A 17,077-nucleotide genomic window follows, 5' to 3' on the forward strand; every position below is an offset into this window, starting at 1 on the left:
ATCCATGATAAGGGAAGATATACGGACAACCCGGCTACTCTCGCACTTGAGGAGAGAAGGTCGCTACGAGGATGGATTATTTTCCCTGCAGAATAGCGAGGTCGGAGGGCGGTCTTAAATATGATGTCTAAAACTATTCTTTCGTCTTGAGGGTGAAAAAACAAGAAGAAGAAAAAGAAACTGGAAAGTAGACCTCTGAAAAGAGGGGAGCTATCCGATGCCAACCTTGAGAAACAACTTATCCTAAGTTAGGCTGAGTTTTGCAAATAAATTCACCGACACCAAGGGTGCATAAGGAAAAAAAAGTTGATGCAACAAAAGGAGGCGTACACAACTATTGTTTTTGTTGGACTTGAGTGCGCTCCCTTTTAGGCTCCCTTCCTCTGGGGTTTTACCACGTGCAATTGTGGCTACCAGCTCTCCTTCGTACGTTCATACTAAAAAACTCTACCGTTTGGTTAGCGATCTATTAGTTTTACACAGTAACGGAAAGTAACGACCTTACGTTTTAACAATAACTGTAACTGTAAAAAGTTACTTTTAAAAATTCTGCAACTAACTTTACATTACTGTTACTTTTTTGGTTTCGGTAACTGTAACTGTAACACTGTTACTTTTTGCTGGTACGTGGCCATGACTGCTCACTCCCTGGGAACGAAGCAGCACATGCTGCGGCCCACAAGCTTCACTTCAGGGCGTTCCCTACAGGGACAGGCTGCTCGCCCTCTACGACGGCCACTCTCCATCCTCTTCCACCGTGCTTCACCGACATTTTATCGCACTACCGCCACAGTCACCGCAGGTATTCCCTTCCCCATCGTACCCTCTCCGCCGAAAAATCACCAATTTGTCACCGAATAAAAGCCTACACATACTATAACGTCAACATCCCCTCCCACATCTCCCCTTCACCCTTCGAACATAACTGCCCGGGCTGCCAAGTTCTTGCCACCACTGCCGACATTGTCTTCCTGTGCCCTCAACACCCTGTCCCTCTCCCTTCCCCAACCACGGATTAGTGAGCATGCGCGCTGACCAGCTCGGACATTCCCGAGAAGCGCAGCCTAATCCAGCGGGACCCACGAGCAGAAGCGGGGCGCTGCCTCCGCTGCTCTTTATTTTAACAGCGAAGCTGTTGAGCCGATCGTAATTTTTCGTGTCCGCAGTAAAAAATGCCAACAAATTGCCGAGCGCGCGCACATGAGCGCGGGCCTCGCGGCGACCGCTGGGCAGTTAACAAAACCAAGAAAATGCCTAGCGCTCCTGTGTGCGTGCCTCGCCCCGACAGCCCAGCGTCCCCTGGGCACATTTATCAAGCCAAGTATACCCAGTTTAGGGAGATTGGCCGAGATTGGCAAAAAAAGCTCCAGCATTAGCCGTAATCGTGACAACCCTTGCGCGGAACGACAAAGACACGTCTTAGCGTACGCCCCTCCAAAGCGATGTCCAATGATTTTCCCTTCCAAAAAAATATTGATTGATTGTAGGGTTCAACGCGCCGACGCAACGCAGGCGATGAGGCGCGTCGTAGTGGAGGGCTCCGGATTAATTCTGACCACCTGGGGATCTTTAACGTGCGCCGAAATCTCGTACACACGGGCGTTTCTGCTTTTCGCCTCCATTAGAAAAGCGGCCGCCGCGGCCGGGAATCGAACCCGCGACCTCGTGCTCAGCAGCGCAACGCCTTAGCCACTGAGCCACCGCGGCGGGTCCTTCCAAAAAAATAATGCAAGCTCACATTAAAAGCAACAATGATGGAGTAAGCGTCTCTGCGGCAGTGAAGAAGCAAATTGACGGCAATTGTGTACTTAAACCATCGTGATGGTAGTGAAGGGTGAGTACAGCTTCGCTACCTCAAGTCTTGCGCGTTAGTGGGGCTTGCTTCATTTCTTGCTCGATAAACCTTTAACCTCCTCCTCCTTCTGCGAAGAAACCGTGTCTCTATATTACTGTATTATGAAATAAAATTTATCTGGGTGATTAAGTTTGCTTATATGCTTTGAACATGAAAGCGCTATGGCAATGCGCATTGGTGAATCAGCCTCGAGCCTGTGACGCAGTAGCCAGCTTTGCTTAGCAATGCCCCTGACTAGGCATGGCACCAGTAGGAAGACCATTCGGAACGCCGTATTGAGAAGCTACTATTGTTTATTATAGTAGATTTACGAAAGTGGTATTTACAGACCCGCGATGTAGCGGTATAGTATTGCCAAGGAATGTCATAATGCGTTCTCATTTGCAGCATGCAAGCAGACCTAAGTGTACCTCCAAAGCCGTGTTTCGTACCACTTGGGTGTAAAGTAATGGTGAATAAAATTGCCTGTCACAGGGGGTCTCTGAGTGCGGTTCGCATTACCGACGCAGTTTTTTAATTAAAAGGACCATGAAGACAAAATGCAAGTTTGGTTCATTCAAAAAATTGCCTCTTTAGAATCATACTGATGCCACTTTTAACATAGCCTTCGGTCAAATCAGGTATATAATCAGGGAAAAAGGGAATGGCCATGCGGCCCACTCATTTCCCGCAACAGAACCTATGATGTCATACCAGCCACCTCCGCGATTGGTGGAGGCCGGCAAAAGCAAACGCAAATTGGGAAGAGCTATAAGCGTGCCGAACAAGCTATTTGCGTTTAAATTTCGGGCACATTCTTTTTACAGCGGTAAGAAGGAGGGACAAATAGTGGAAGTTTCGAAAGCACACGTAAACATAGAAGCCCCGATGCGTACTGCTGTTCGTACTGGGGGAACTATGCTTGATTTAGATGCGCAGCACTGCGGGGCTATGGGGGTGTCTCAGACGACACTGGCCGATTGACGCAAGTGACGGTGTCTTGCGCGACCATATTTGTCGAGCGAGCACCATTTCCATGAGCACTGGTTTGCATGAGCACTGGGTAATTTTTTCCCAAGGTGTGCAGCCGTGACGTTAGTAGCACAAGAGTTTTTTGGTGCCCCCGATGTCGACGACACTGCTTATTCTATGGTTCCAGTGTCGGTGTTCGCACACCGGCGAGCCCACGCCATTGACCAATGTCTATGTCATTTGCCATTAACCAACGAAATTCAATGATTCTACCACGCATTTGACCCGTTTGTCTTAAGTGGAATGGCGCGAATCGAGCCTGATCGGCTGCAGAACATCGCTGGGGAAACACACCGCGCGCTTACCCGCCATGTTGACAGCCTGACTCGTCGCGGGGTCGCCACCGCTCGGCGACGCCTCCGCTAGCCACTTCACTCTAAGCGGGTCAATTGCTGTTCGTGCGCTTCGAGTAATGCGGCCTAAAATGCATGCGCTTGGGTTGGGACCAGAAGAAATTTTTAATAAAGCGATATTTCGAGTAAAGCGATTTCGTTATAACCAGGAATTACTGAAGTTAATTTTTCGGGGCTCTTTCCCCTCTATGGCCTCGCCTTAATAAAACCCAGCGGTCATCATTGCTCAGCCATACTTGCGCTATCGGCCGAACTCCTTCCTTCCAAAAAAACAGGGCATGGAGCCAAGTTACCATCCAGCGCCCACAACTTACTGACTTCCCCCAGTGCCCCCCCTTACGCACCCCGATCTCGAAGCCCAAGGACGCCGGTTCGATTCCCGGCTGCGGAGGCCGCTTTTCTGCTGGATCCGAAAAGCGAAAACGCCCGTGAGGTCGAGATTTCGGCGCGCGTTGAAGATCCCCAGGCGGACGAAATTAATCGGGAGCTTCCACTACGGCGCGCCTCATTGCCTGTGCAGTGTCGGCGCGCTAACCCTAATAATCAATTAGTCAACCCGACCTCGATAGCCAAGCTATGATGACCGCATTATGAAAAGAAAATGCCACGCTCCAGGAATTCTTCACAGCTGAGGCAGAATGCACCGCCAACGTTAAAAAACGTTTAGAACTACTACTCAGTAAAACCGCATCCACCTCCAAAACTACCCCTTCTTCAACCACTGCTACGGCACCACAAATCCTCTTCAGAGTGAAAGCCTCATCCTTGATATCACCCACTCTCGGAACGCATAGCTGTCCTTGAAAGCCACTCTGATATCACCACCTCCTCTGAGCCGAAACACCGCATCCTGCGGAAGCACCCAGCCCCATCAACCAGCTCAACACCAATGAACCAACTGACGATGAGCACTTCCCCCAGAACACCGACTGCAGTAAGTGCCACCCCGCCGTGGTGGCTCAGTGGCTAAGGCATTGCGCTGCTGAGCACGAGGTCGCGGGTTCGATTCCCGGCCGCGGCGGGCCGCTTTTCTGATGGAGGCGAAAAGCAAAAACGCCCGTGTGTACGAGATTTCGGCGCACGCTAAAGATCCCCAGGTGGTCAAAATTAATCCGGAGCCATCCACTACGGCGCGCCTCATCGCCTGCGTTGCGTCGGCGCGTTAAACCATACAATCAATCAATCAGTAAGTGCCACGCTCTCCCGGGCAATCTCCAACCCAAAAGCACTTTTGTTCTGAACGTCTACAGCCCACTCTCTCAACTGCTCCCCACGTTACACCCACAATTTCGTATCGTGTGACAACACACCAGAGGTCATGCGCTGGTAATTGTACCTGATGTTGATGCCCATCATACCACCTGTGGGTACCCAAAAGACAGCAAGAAAACGACACAGGTTTACGGAGTCATACGGGAAAACAACCCCCGCCTATGCAATTCTCCCGGCATAAGCATTCAGATTGGCAACAGCGTATGTCGTGACTCTTCCCAGTACGTGTCTATGGTAATGTGAGGGACCTAATCCGGACACGCCTCCCAAACACAATATGGATTGATGCCCACACCATCTGCCTGCAGTTTCCTCAGGCCAAAGCTCAAAAAACTCGTCTGGGAATTGCACGGCTAACGGAATGAACACATTTCGGCGCGATACCACTGTACAATCTATTCGTGACATGGAATAATGGTCAGCTGCCATCCTGGACACAGGACGGAAATACAGAAAAGAAATCCCGCAAACTCCTGACACCTCGGTGGTAGATGCCTACCTCGACCATCATTCGACTTCCCGCTGCGGTCTAATCAAGCGTAGAAATACTCGAAAGACAAATCGACGACTGTGCATTCGAATTGATAGCTTGACCAAGGCGCCTGCTGATTATGCCCAGAATCTTAGCCAACAAAAATGGGCTGAAATTTGTACGAACCTCCAACGAGCGCTAGGAACGCAACGAACCTAGCATCTCCTCATATGAAGAAAAGGTCGTGGTTTTGTGGCACGGCAACCTTTCGGTTATAATGTTGCCAAATGCGGGGTAGAATAGGTAAGTGAAGCTCACAAGGTTTTATTGCATGTGCTGTGAAGATTTAAATCATTGTTTTAAACGCACTAAAAATGTACGTAGCTAAAACCAGCGCAGAAGGCCGCTGTCCTCAAAACATTTGAAAGCATTAAAAAAAACCACGAATGGTTCATCACTATGTCAGAACATAGGGGGTAAAGGAGAGCAAAAGGTGTATAATGCTCTGCAATGTCGCATGCGTGCTGCTTCAAAATGGGGCCGACTAATTAAAACATGTAGTACGGTACGAGGATCTCCACAGTAATCAAACACAAGTTTTTGCTTTTTGGATCGGGAAGCCCGGTGTGAGCTCAGCGTGATCTATTCGCAGTCGGCATCAAGTAACCTCATAAACATGGTTTATATGCCTGCAACCTTTCGATTCATATAGGTATAGTTTCACTAGGGGTAAGTTATTTCCAGTTTGTCTTTCCCATTCAGTTTACAACTGCAATTTAGTTGACTTTCCGGTGGGGTTCCGAAGGTCTTAGCAGGAGAAGCTTGAACTTGGTTATTGCACTATGCTTGGTATCTTATGCTGCTCTATCAATAGTTTCATTTTCGGGAATGTCATGTGGCTTGGTATCCAACAAAAGGCACACTAACCCCTGCCTATGTAAGGCAGTACAGTTGATTTTTTTGCATACCTACAGCGGCATTCTTTGAAGTGACAAGGGAGGTTATAACATGTCTGGTACTTAAGAAATCAGAAAAAGTGATACTTTGTGTGCCCCATTTGCTATTATGTCTGCAATAGCGGAGGTAATACCAAATATCTCAGCAGTGAAAACACTACCGTCGTCAGCTATCCTCTCTCCTGCTGAGCGCGAGGTCGCGGGGTCGATTCCCGGCCGCGGCGGCCGCTTTTCTGATGGAGGCGAAAAGCAAAAACGCCCGTGTGTACGAGATTTCGGCGCACGATAAAGATCCCCAGGTGGTCAAAATTAATCCGGAGCCCTCCACTACGGCGCGCCTCATCGCCTGCGTTGCGTCGGCGCGTTAAACCCCACAATCAATCAATCTATCCTCTCTCCTGCAGTTACAGCTGAGTTTATAAAAGCAGAACCAGTGGGACCAGAAAATTTTCCCACAAGCAACGGCACTGGTTTTAAGTGCAAGAAATTCTCGGTACAAAAACTGCTGTGGGAAAGATTTTCTCATATTTTGACAAGTACAGGTTCCATTTGGCAGCACTGTGGTCCCAGGGGGCTAAAGCCTCCGACGAACTCAGAGGAGGTGACCGGCATATCTTGAAAGAGTACCGAAACATCCACTCGTCCAAACGGAAGGAAAGGAGGCGGACCACCATCTCCTCAGACCCCTCATGGGAACAAACAAAACCAAAACAGCAGTGACCCACCAACTGCGCTGCCTCATACAAAACTACTCCTGCACCGAACAAGAACTTTTGGAGGAGCTAAAGAAACCATGGGCCTTACTAGACGGAGACTCGTCCTCGCCCCATCCTCCTTTCGCAAGTCCCCCCCCCCCCCCCCCGCCCCACGCTGACCTCGATTCGCCCTTCACCCAGAAACTGAGGCAGTCGTGCGAAGCCTTACCAGTAACATCACACCGGGTAGAGGCCGCATCCAGAACGAATACCTTCGCAATTTTCGGTACAGTTGCCCTTGAAGCTTTATGGAGATCATCAATAAACAATGGAATGCGGGTTCTCTACCGCAACTCTGGCGGCACGCGGATATTCCTCTTATCCCGAAGCGAAAGAAACCACTGACTGCAGGAAACCATACCCCATCTTACTAACATCGTGCGCTGGGAGACTGTATGAACATACTACACAGCCTATTGGTAGCAGACATAGATGATAATGACCTGTTCCCCATGACCATGTTTGGCTTTCGACGACATATGTCCACGCAGGATATTTTAATACAACTCAAGCCGGACATATTCTTCACCTCGCGTAAACCCACAAACGCTGCATACTCACTCTGGACATCACGGGTGCGTTCGACAACGTTTCACACTCAGCAATACTTGCAGGAATGATATCTCTAGGATGCAGACAGCGCATGTCTGACTACGTTACGGCCTTGTTAACGACTGTACTGCGATGATTGGTCTTGGATATCTTCAATCGTACACTTTTACAATTCAAGCGAAAGACACCCAGGAAGGCTCGGTCATCTCCCCACAGTTACTCAACATCGCCATGAAGGATCTTGGCACATGTGAGCGGTATCTGGTAGACAGTACTAACTTTGCATCCTATGTACATCATGATGTGTTTCTTGCCGCATGGACTAGCCCTCATTTTCCCACTGGTACGGCTAAACAACCCACCTAGTTTGCATGTTGCGGAAAAAACAATGGGCACCCGATATTTCGTAAAAACCTGCTTAATGTTGTGAGCTACTTTATGGGAATACGGTAACACCTCACGTATCGTTTTCTTTTCGGCTGTCACCTAGGAATTGACCCCTTTGTGCTTCATTTTTCGAAGCAATGCCTGTAATACAGCCGACAGGAGCGAACGAGGGTGCCCGGCATCCAAGAGTCCGGTGAACTGGTTTGCATACTACGGGAACAGGAATAATTTGTAATAGAGGACTCTAAGAACATAAAAGCAATCGCGCGTTTTAGAGTTGGTCACTGAGCAGATTCAAAGGGCAGGAGCACTTTGTTCGTGCGGGGACAAAACATCCAACGTACATGTTTCTTTGCTACGCAGAAGTTAATGTCTCAAACCCGAACGTTCTGCCTTTTTAAATTTCGTGCGTAAACTTTAAGCTGCCGTACAATTCCCGAAAGGCTCCAACACCTCCGCAACGCTTTCTTGGTAGCTGAGACCTTCCCGCCTTTTCAACACAATCAAGTAATAGTCTACCTAGCTAAAGACTTTTTGGACTACTTCAGTGTTAAACTATTGGACAACTTCCACATTTCTGATGGAGACGAAAAGCAAAAACACCCGTGTGTACGAGCTTTCGGCGCACGTTAAGGATCCGCAGGTGGTAGAAATTAACCCGAAGCCCTCCACTATAACGCGCCTCATCACCTGTGTAGCGTCGGTGCGTTAAACCTGATTATTAATCAAATATCGGACTGTTTGTTTGCAATCATTAGTTGTTTGGACTACTTCATCGTTCATTGTCTACAAATTTTCTTTCGCGGTAGGATCATAATTTACTACGTAAAGTGAAGAATGAAGTGCCAAAAAAATTTTGATGCGTAGAAGACTACTTGATCTTGTCGAAAAGGCGGGAAGGTGTCAGCTACCAAGAAAGCGTTGCGGAGGTGTTAGAAACTTTCAAAGAATTTGAGCGGCAGCTCGATGATTACGCACTAAATGCAAAAAGGGTAAAACCTTCGGTTTCTAGACATTGAATTGTCCATTTCAGAAAAACATGTGGGTTGGATGTTTTGTCCTGCGCGAACAAAGGGCTCGATCTTGCTCTTTGAACCTGCTCAGTAAAAAACAAGAATCCTGCGGCTGCTTTGATCTGGTTAGAGTTCTCTGTTACAAAGTCCTCCTGTCCTAATGTATTCAAACCAGTTTCGACTCCCAGGTCTCCCGATTCTTGGTTGCCGGGTGGTTTCGTTCGCTTCCGTCGCGTGTCGTCAGGAGTGGGTGAGTAATTTTGTTGTAGACCTACACCATTGTTCGCCCGCGTAGAGCCATTACGCCCGGCTGGAATGAATGTCCTCCTTCTGAAATTTACGTGTTCTTATGTTAGACATTTTTCTTCTAAGGCTGAGAATAAACATTCCATGTGGTGCAAAGATATCTGCAATAGGGAAATGCCTCATCGTGGGCTCATAAGAATTTCGGAATCACCTTTTACACTAGAAGTATGGTTACAGAACACGGCTTAAAATTTCCTTTTATGAGAACTATCCAAGTAGATAATATACCACTTCTGATGTTTTAAAAACCCACTTCATCGTGGAACCATTCACCTCAGACGGAGGAGGAGGAGGAAAAAACTTTATTCAAACGCAACATTAAGCGTCGAGAATGTCCCGGGCCAGGTTCACCAACGCCAACTGGTCCGAGAGCTGGTCCGAGGCTAGCCAAGTCCGCCACGTTGAAGGAGGTGGGTGGGGAAAATGTGGGGATTGAATTGCAATCACCTGCTCGTTCCTTCCTCTATCGTATCCGACACTCACCAGCATGTCCCAATTGTCCCGAACCATACGCTAATTTAGAACACTGCATTTTCGCCACCTCAGACGGTATTATGGCTAACTATAAATAAACGTTTTACACTATTATAAAGCGGCCGCGGTTAATTAAGCCATTCCAGCAGCATCAAACATACAACATGAAAAGCTGTGTGGCTGTGCTTATATACCCCTCTGTGTGGCTGTGCCTATAACACTCTAGCTGCACGTTTTATTCAGACGAATAACAAAGAACTATGCTAAATTGCAAAACAAAGAATTTTGTATTTGGTCTTGCACACTTTTCGTCGTGTTTTGTGTCTCCCGTCCGCCATCAAACCCCGTCCACATCGTGAATAGAGGGTTTTTTGGTTCCTCTTCCCTTATTGTTCAGAAATTTCATAATGGTAGCAAGGACAAAAAACATCCAGCAGGACTTTCGAGGCTTCCGAGAGATGCGAAAACAGAGCCGCAACAACAGCTGTGGAAAGGCAACCGTGGTTTGCCGTGTAAAGCCACTTGCATGCTCTTGGGAAAACAAGTGTGGCTGGGACATTTGTATGGGCTGGATGCGAAGTAACGTGCACGGTAAATTGCAGAAAATAACTCATTCAAGCGCACCTGTTCGGTTGGGAACAAATATGTATGGTGGGAAATACCCCAGCTTTTCGGTAGCACCAAGTCCTATCCAAGCTAACCCAACTAATACAAGCTAGCTTATGCCATGGCTAAGTGTCCGTCCAGCCGTCAACCGGTCAATCTACAATGGACCTGTAGAGGTCTTTCGAACAAATTAGGAGAGCTAAAAACCAAAATTCACTCAGGGAAACTCCAAGTGTGGGCACTCCTTTTACAGGAGTCAAACAAACTACTCCCTCTCTCCCACTTCATCGGTTATCATACTCCTACCATCCCGGATAACCGCAGTGGTGATGCACCTAGAAAAGCGACAGTATACATCGTTAGAAGTGTTCCTCAAACACCAATAAACCCTCACAAATGGTGTAACCAACATCAGGAGGTGGTTACGGTTTTAACACGCCCAGCCAAAACACCCCTCCTTCTTGTGTCCTTTTATGGAAGGCCAGGGGCAGAGCACGCCTTAGCCTAGGTTGGCTCCACCACCTTAAGGCAACGTACCCAGGCACTCCCATACTCGTAGGAGGAGACGTTTGGGCGACTTCGTTCCGCAAGCATTTAATATTTCAACAGAAGTTGAAAAAAGTGTTGCAGGGTCCCTTTAAGCCTGTTCTACATGGTGCGTTTTTCGCTTGATAACGCCCCACACACTTTGTCTGGATACGAGCATGATACTAAAAGAGGAGTACAGGTTCATGACACCTTCACGGACATGAACTTTTCCTTGCTTAACTCTTCCGCACCTACCATCCCTTCACCTCGGTCTCATGCACCGGACCTTACGTGGTGGCTTGGCCCGGGAACCCTTCCTCGAATCCGGAGGCAGATGCTTGGGCAAGCGACCATTCGCCAATTTTGGTTGGCTTGCACGCGAAAAAGTTGCAAAAGCTTCGTCGCCAGGTGAGAATTGTTCACTGGGACAAAGTCCGCTCTGATGAACTAGCTTTTTCGCTAACTGCGGAGAACCTCATTTCTACGCTGCAGTCCGTCCTCACAGACGGCAGTATACATACAACAGTGAATGAGGATCAGCCGTCGCCCGATATGCACCTCCTTAAACTCCGGGCAGAGCGCCGCCGAATAGAGCTTCATGCTAATCGCCAGCCGACGCAACTCTACGCTCGTGTCACGGCAAACCGTATCGCAACGCAAGCTCGACGCTACGAGAAGCAGTTGTCACGACGCCGGTGGAACGACTAGTGCGCTGCTCTTGGCTCTGGTACTGGAAAAAAGGCCTTATGGCGAACCTTCCACGCCATGGAGCGGGGTGGCAGCGTGATCGATCCATCAGCTAGCATTCGCCTGGCTCTCAACATCAGCCCAGATGAGTTCGCGGACAGAGCGACCATCAGTTTCTTTCCGAACTACCGACAACCTCCGGCCGCCCCTCTCTGTGTTGATGTATCGGACGTCTCAGGAATAACCGACCCATTTACGATGGCCGAGCTCATAGGGGCCATTGAAGAATCCAAGGCGCACTCTTCTCCAGGGTATGATGAAATCCCATATGAGCTGTTCAAGAACTTGGAGGGGAAGGCTTTGGAAGCACTACTCTACACATTGAATGATGTATGGGCTAAAGGTGTCATTCCACCCGAGTGGAAACACTCAGTGGTAGTGCCAATCCCCAAGCCGGGAAAACCTCCCACTGGTATTAGTGCACTTCGCCCGATTTCCTTGACACCTACAATATGCAAGATATTTAAACGAATCGTGGCCACTCGGTTATCCTGGTGGCTGGAGCACAATAGAAAATATCATCCTGCTCAGATGGGATTCAGACAGCACCTGGGTACCGAGGACGGCCTTCTGTTCTGGCTGACGATATTTTGCATGTTTCACCCCACAGCCACCTTGTGCGAACTGTGGTGGCTACCGACATTGCCAAGGCTTATGACAACGTGGAACACAAAACAATAGTTAGAAACATGGAGTTTTTGGGGGTTCCACTTCATGTCACCAAAGTGGTACACTCCTTCTTGTGCTCAAGGACGTTTTCAGTACGAGTGGACGGAAAGCCTGTGAACCTGTTCGAATCGTACCGTGGGGTACCGCAAGGTTCCGTGCTAGCGCCTCTACTGTTCAACATCGCGTTTGCACCATTGGCATGGAAGCTACAAGACATCCCTTGTGTGAAATTTCTCATCTACGCTGACGATGTCACACTGTGGTCTACAAACCGAGACCTCGGCTTGCAGTGTCGTCATCTGCAGCAAGCCCTGGATGTTTTCCATGCCTTTGCGCAATCAACCGGCCTGGAAATTTCCGCTGAGAAGTCTGGCTATGTACAAGTGGCTAATAAGGCGGGGAGGAAGTTAGCCCCCAAGGCTAACTGTCAACTTAAGATTGGTTAAGCCGCAATACCAGCCAAAGAAGAGCTGCGGGTGCTCGGACTTCAGATCCACCAGTTGGGTTCAGGTATCCATTGGCCCCGAAAGGCACGGAAAGACTCCTCGACGACCTTGCACTTGATCCGCAGGATTGCCACGCGGAGTGGAGGAGCCCGCACGGAGGTGGCTCGGCGACTTGTACGCGCTGTTCTACAGCCGCGCTTACTCTACCAGGCGCAGTTTCACAGACTGACAGCACAACAATGGGCGAGGCTTGAGGCTATCAACAGAGAGGCCATGCGAACCATCACAGCACTTCCTCGTCTCACTCTGATTCCTATCTTACAGGAGCACGCTCAGCTCAATACTATCACGGAGCTTGTAAATCAGCGTGAAGGAGCAAGAAAGCTCAAGTGTTTTTACATACCTATGGTCGGAGCGCTGCATTCGTATTTCTGTAAGAAGCCTCCCGTGACTTCAACCATAGACGACCTTCCACCATGGCGCTATACAGCAATAACAAGAAACAAGACAACGAAGCTTTGTCGCAGTGAACAGCCAGCGCCAACCTCAGATACCACAGTTCCTGAAGGTTACTGTGTATTGTACACAGACGCAGCCCTTCTCCCGCACGGAGGACGGACCGCTTTCGTAAGTTCCACACACTCAGCACTGAAAGGTTCGCGCTGTTGTTCCACCGACACGCCAGACCCACTGCTACTGGAACTCCAGGCTGTATATGACGCTATCAAAGCTGCAAGTGCCCTCCCTAACATCAAAGAGGCGCATATATACACAGACTCGCTCAGTGCTGTGAAGCACCTAAAGCAAGTGAAAAAGACTCCCCTGATTTGCCAGCACATTCACAGCCTCCACATGACAGCACAGCTAATGGTACGCGTACATTCGGTACACGGGCACGGTAACAATTTTTTCAACCAATTTAGCGGACAATCTTTCGCACTCTCCGGCCCCACCTGAATCTGAATCCGCCCCTAGCCCTCTTCATAGTGATCCACGCTCCCGCCTTTTAGCCATGAAATCTCTTATGAGAAGGGACACACGTGCCCTAATTCCCCCGTGTGTCTTCTCCCTCCCCCCTAATCTTTCCCGGGTGGAGGAAGTTTCTCTGCGGAAGCTTCGGGCTGGGGTGGCTCTCACACCTTCAGTCACCTGGACTTGGAGACCCGCACCAGAAGACCCAGGAACATGCCCCAAGTGTCCGGCTTCGGCGGCTGAAGCTGATGTCAATCATCTCTTGTGGACGTGCAGAGGAACCAGAACAGCTCGGGACAGTGCGCTAAGAGTGGTTGGTCTTCGGTGGGATAAACCGGAGGACTTCAACCGGTGGGTGCATGAAGACCGCTACTGCAGGTCGCTGCTGAACTTTTTACACGAGACCGGACTCCATGCCTACCTTTAGACTTGTACAGGGTCGTCAATTTCCTGACTACCTGTGCTTTTATACCCAGTCTTTTTATTCTGCCTAATGTCTTATCTTTTCTATATATGCCGCATGGCAAAAATGCGAATAGAAAAAAAAGTCCCAGGCATCGTTGCGTTGCTCCACTGGCAGAAGACTAACAGTCGCAGTAAGGGGAGTAAGGAGTCGCTCATTGTCCTAGCTATTTGTTTTTTAACCACTTTACACAAAAATATTTCATCAGTCTTCCAGTGTTCCCTACAGCGTTATCATTTTGACTGCTGTTTGGAATCAACAGAATAAAATCAGCCGCTTGACCTGTTTGAGGGGCTGCTTTCCTTGAGTATTATTTTTTGAATGGGCATACGTGCTCGTAGTTCCCTGATGTCGTGCATAAGCGTTTCATTAAATAAGCCCCATGTCCTAACAATAATTAACCTGTAAAAATAATTGGAAACTCTATCGTTGAGAAGAAAAGCAGACGATCGGAACACTGCTTTGCGAATTGTATACCAGTCTATTTTCGGTCCTCCAACACCTAAGCTCAAATATCTTGATATAGCGGTCATTAAAGCATGCTGGAACCGTTGTCACAATTATGCTGCCCGCACGCAGTAGCCGGGTGAAGTATAGTTCACAAAGAGTTATTAGCATCTCCAAAAGTGTCCGTAATAAACATGAAGGTATTGTCCTAGTGTAGAAGCTAGCGGCCTTACCTACCAGCCCGGCTTATAAATGTTACAGCAACCGCTAAGCCTGAATTGTCAGGGGCGTATAGGCGTTTCCTAGTCAGCACAGCCAAGCGACGCGTGGTGCCATCTAGGGGCATGTTTGAAGCTAAGTCCAAGTGCATGTGGCCCTCAACTTAATCGCTCAAAACCGCTTGGTCTCGAGGCAAACATCCTAACCTGGGAACAAATCCCGTTACCGCTTTTTTTTTCAATTTCAACGGTTTGTCATATTTGACTGTTAACATTTGTTATCACGCATATAATCGCTTTATGACATCTTTATGCATTATAAATGGGATTTCGGGTATTTTAGTGGCTTTTTGGTCAGTTTCAGGTACTGCTTCTTGTACTTTTTTGCGGGTTTTCCCTTTTCGGTCGGTTTCGGTTATTTCTGTTGCATATTTTGTACACCGTGGTTTTCAACCATTGCAAGTTCTTTTTGGCTGTTATTTAGTTCAGTTCGGGTGGTTTTGTATCCTTTAGGAACCTTTCTACTGTGATATGGCCCCTATAAGCAAGCTTAGGTGACGGCTGGCTGCACTGACTAGGAAGCGCAAATACGCCGAGATGGCGAACGCTATGCGGACGCGGGAATATTAAACTGTATTACACTTCCACATGGGTATAAAAAAAGAAATCTCGCTCGCCTTTTAATACGCTTGTTGGGGCAAAATCCTGACATGCATTTTTAGGCAATTTTATTGGCAGGCAAAAGCGAAAGCGAATTGGGTAAACCAAGAGGTTGAACAGTTATTAAAAATTTGCCACAAATCCCGATTCTCCCTATCACATGGGTGTTATAGAAAAATGTTGTAAAACAGGTTCTACGCATTTGCATTGTTTACCTATATCAACAAAAATCGCTCGATATCTCGATTGGCGAGAAATAAAAACAAGAAATTGTGGAAAACGTTATTAGCGCTTCTCACTTGGAGGCGCGCACTTTTTAAAATTCTAACATATTGATCTCCTACACCATAATAAGCATGCGCTGCTGAAATTGGAAATTCCTACAGCCAGCAGTTTAGCTGGGCGTTGAAATCACCTGTTAGACCTTTTCGGTAGGTCAGTGGTATAATTTCGAAAAATCCTTTTCGCCAATCTTGCGGCATTACAGGGTGAAATCTTTAAAATACCGTAATTACCCGATTCTAACACGCCCCCGATTCTAATGCGCACCCGATTTTTCAGGCAAAAAACCGAAAAAACTTGCAACTCCGTTTGTAACGCGCAAGGAACTTTGTGAGCAAGAAAAACGAATGCGAGAGAAACGGGCGATTGATTCCCCGAAGTAATCTCACTCATCTCACTCCTGGTCGCTCTCCAAGAGCTCCTTGTCGCCTTCCGCTGACCGCAACATCTCGTCATTGGTGCCGTCAAGTGTGTTCACGATGCCACACTTCTGAACGAACGTTCAACCATGTTCGATGGGATCGTGGCTCACGCCTCGTATGCCCATCCCACGACCTTGTCCATAGGCATACGCTTCAGCCAACCGCTCGTTGTGAACGCGTGGGAGCCGCTCGTAAGCCGTGAAAGCGGCGCACCTTCGTTGCCGCTGCTGCCATTGCTGATATCAAGCATGCAAGTGGAATAATTTGACGATTTGTGTGAACGCCGAAAGAAAAGCCTAGGCGCCTAGATCCAAAAAATTGTTGCTAAAAGCTGCTTGGCGCCATCTTGAGATGGCGATGGCGATGGGTGGAACGAAATTTTAGCTGTTTAGGCAGTTTCGGTTTCGTATCCGATTCTAACGCGCATGCGATTTTTCGGCCTAGGCTCCGGAAGTTTCAAGTTTCTAGCTCCAGTGGTTTCGAGTGGGTGTTGATGAATCAGTGATGGAGTCAGTCAGTCAGGCAGTCGGGCACTTCATTTTATAGTTATATAGTTATAGTTATAAATAAGCTAATGAGGGCAGGAGCGCTTGCCCTCACTAGCTCCTGGTGCTGGGTTCCCTCTATTGGCTTATATCCAGATTCCGTTCCCAGATTTACACGAAGCTGCTGAAAAAGGAGTACAGAGGAGAATGACACGCTGTTGTCTCTCTTCAGCTGAAGTATAATCATTCCTTTGTCACTGAGGGTGTTGTTCTGCCCCCAAGCGTAAAGATGAGCGGTATGGTGATTCGTGGCTGATAAATCCCTATCTAATTTTTTAGCAGTTCTTAGAAGGACCAGACACAGGTTACTCTCCTGTCTTACCGCCACTGCTTTGGGCTTATTGACCGTATTATATACGCGTGACCTTCGTCTGGGACTTTTTGTCTCGCTGCAGGCTGTACTTCTAACACTGCTCCGACCTGCACTCCAAATAGGGAAATCCTTTGTCTGTGGAAATGTGCTGCTCCTATGGCAGGTGCAACCAACGCTGCCCTGCTTCTAAAGAAACACCTGTTGGTACGATAGGAAATTCCGACCTGTGATTTTGTATCAGCGTGACTGGCCTCTCCGCTTGAATGCTCTGCATTTATCCCTTTAGAGCGATTCTTTTGCCTCAAGCGTCATAAGAAGGCTCATGCTTTATTACTCAACGAGCAACGCCGGAT

The sequence above is a fragment of the Haemaphysalis longicornis genome, unplaced genomic scaffold (assembly GCF_048455015.1).
Source record: "Haemaphysalis longicornis isolate Haplotype H1 unplaced genomic scaffold, Haemaphysalis longicornis Haplotype H1 scaffold_4, whole genome shotgun sequence".
NCBI lineage: Eukaryota > Metazoa > Arthropoda > Arachnida > Ixodida > Ixodidae > Haemaphysalis > Haemaphysalis longicornis.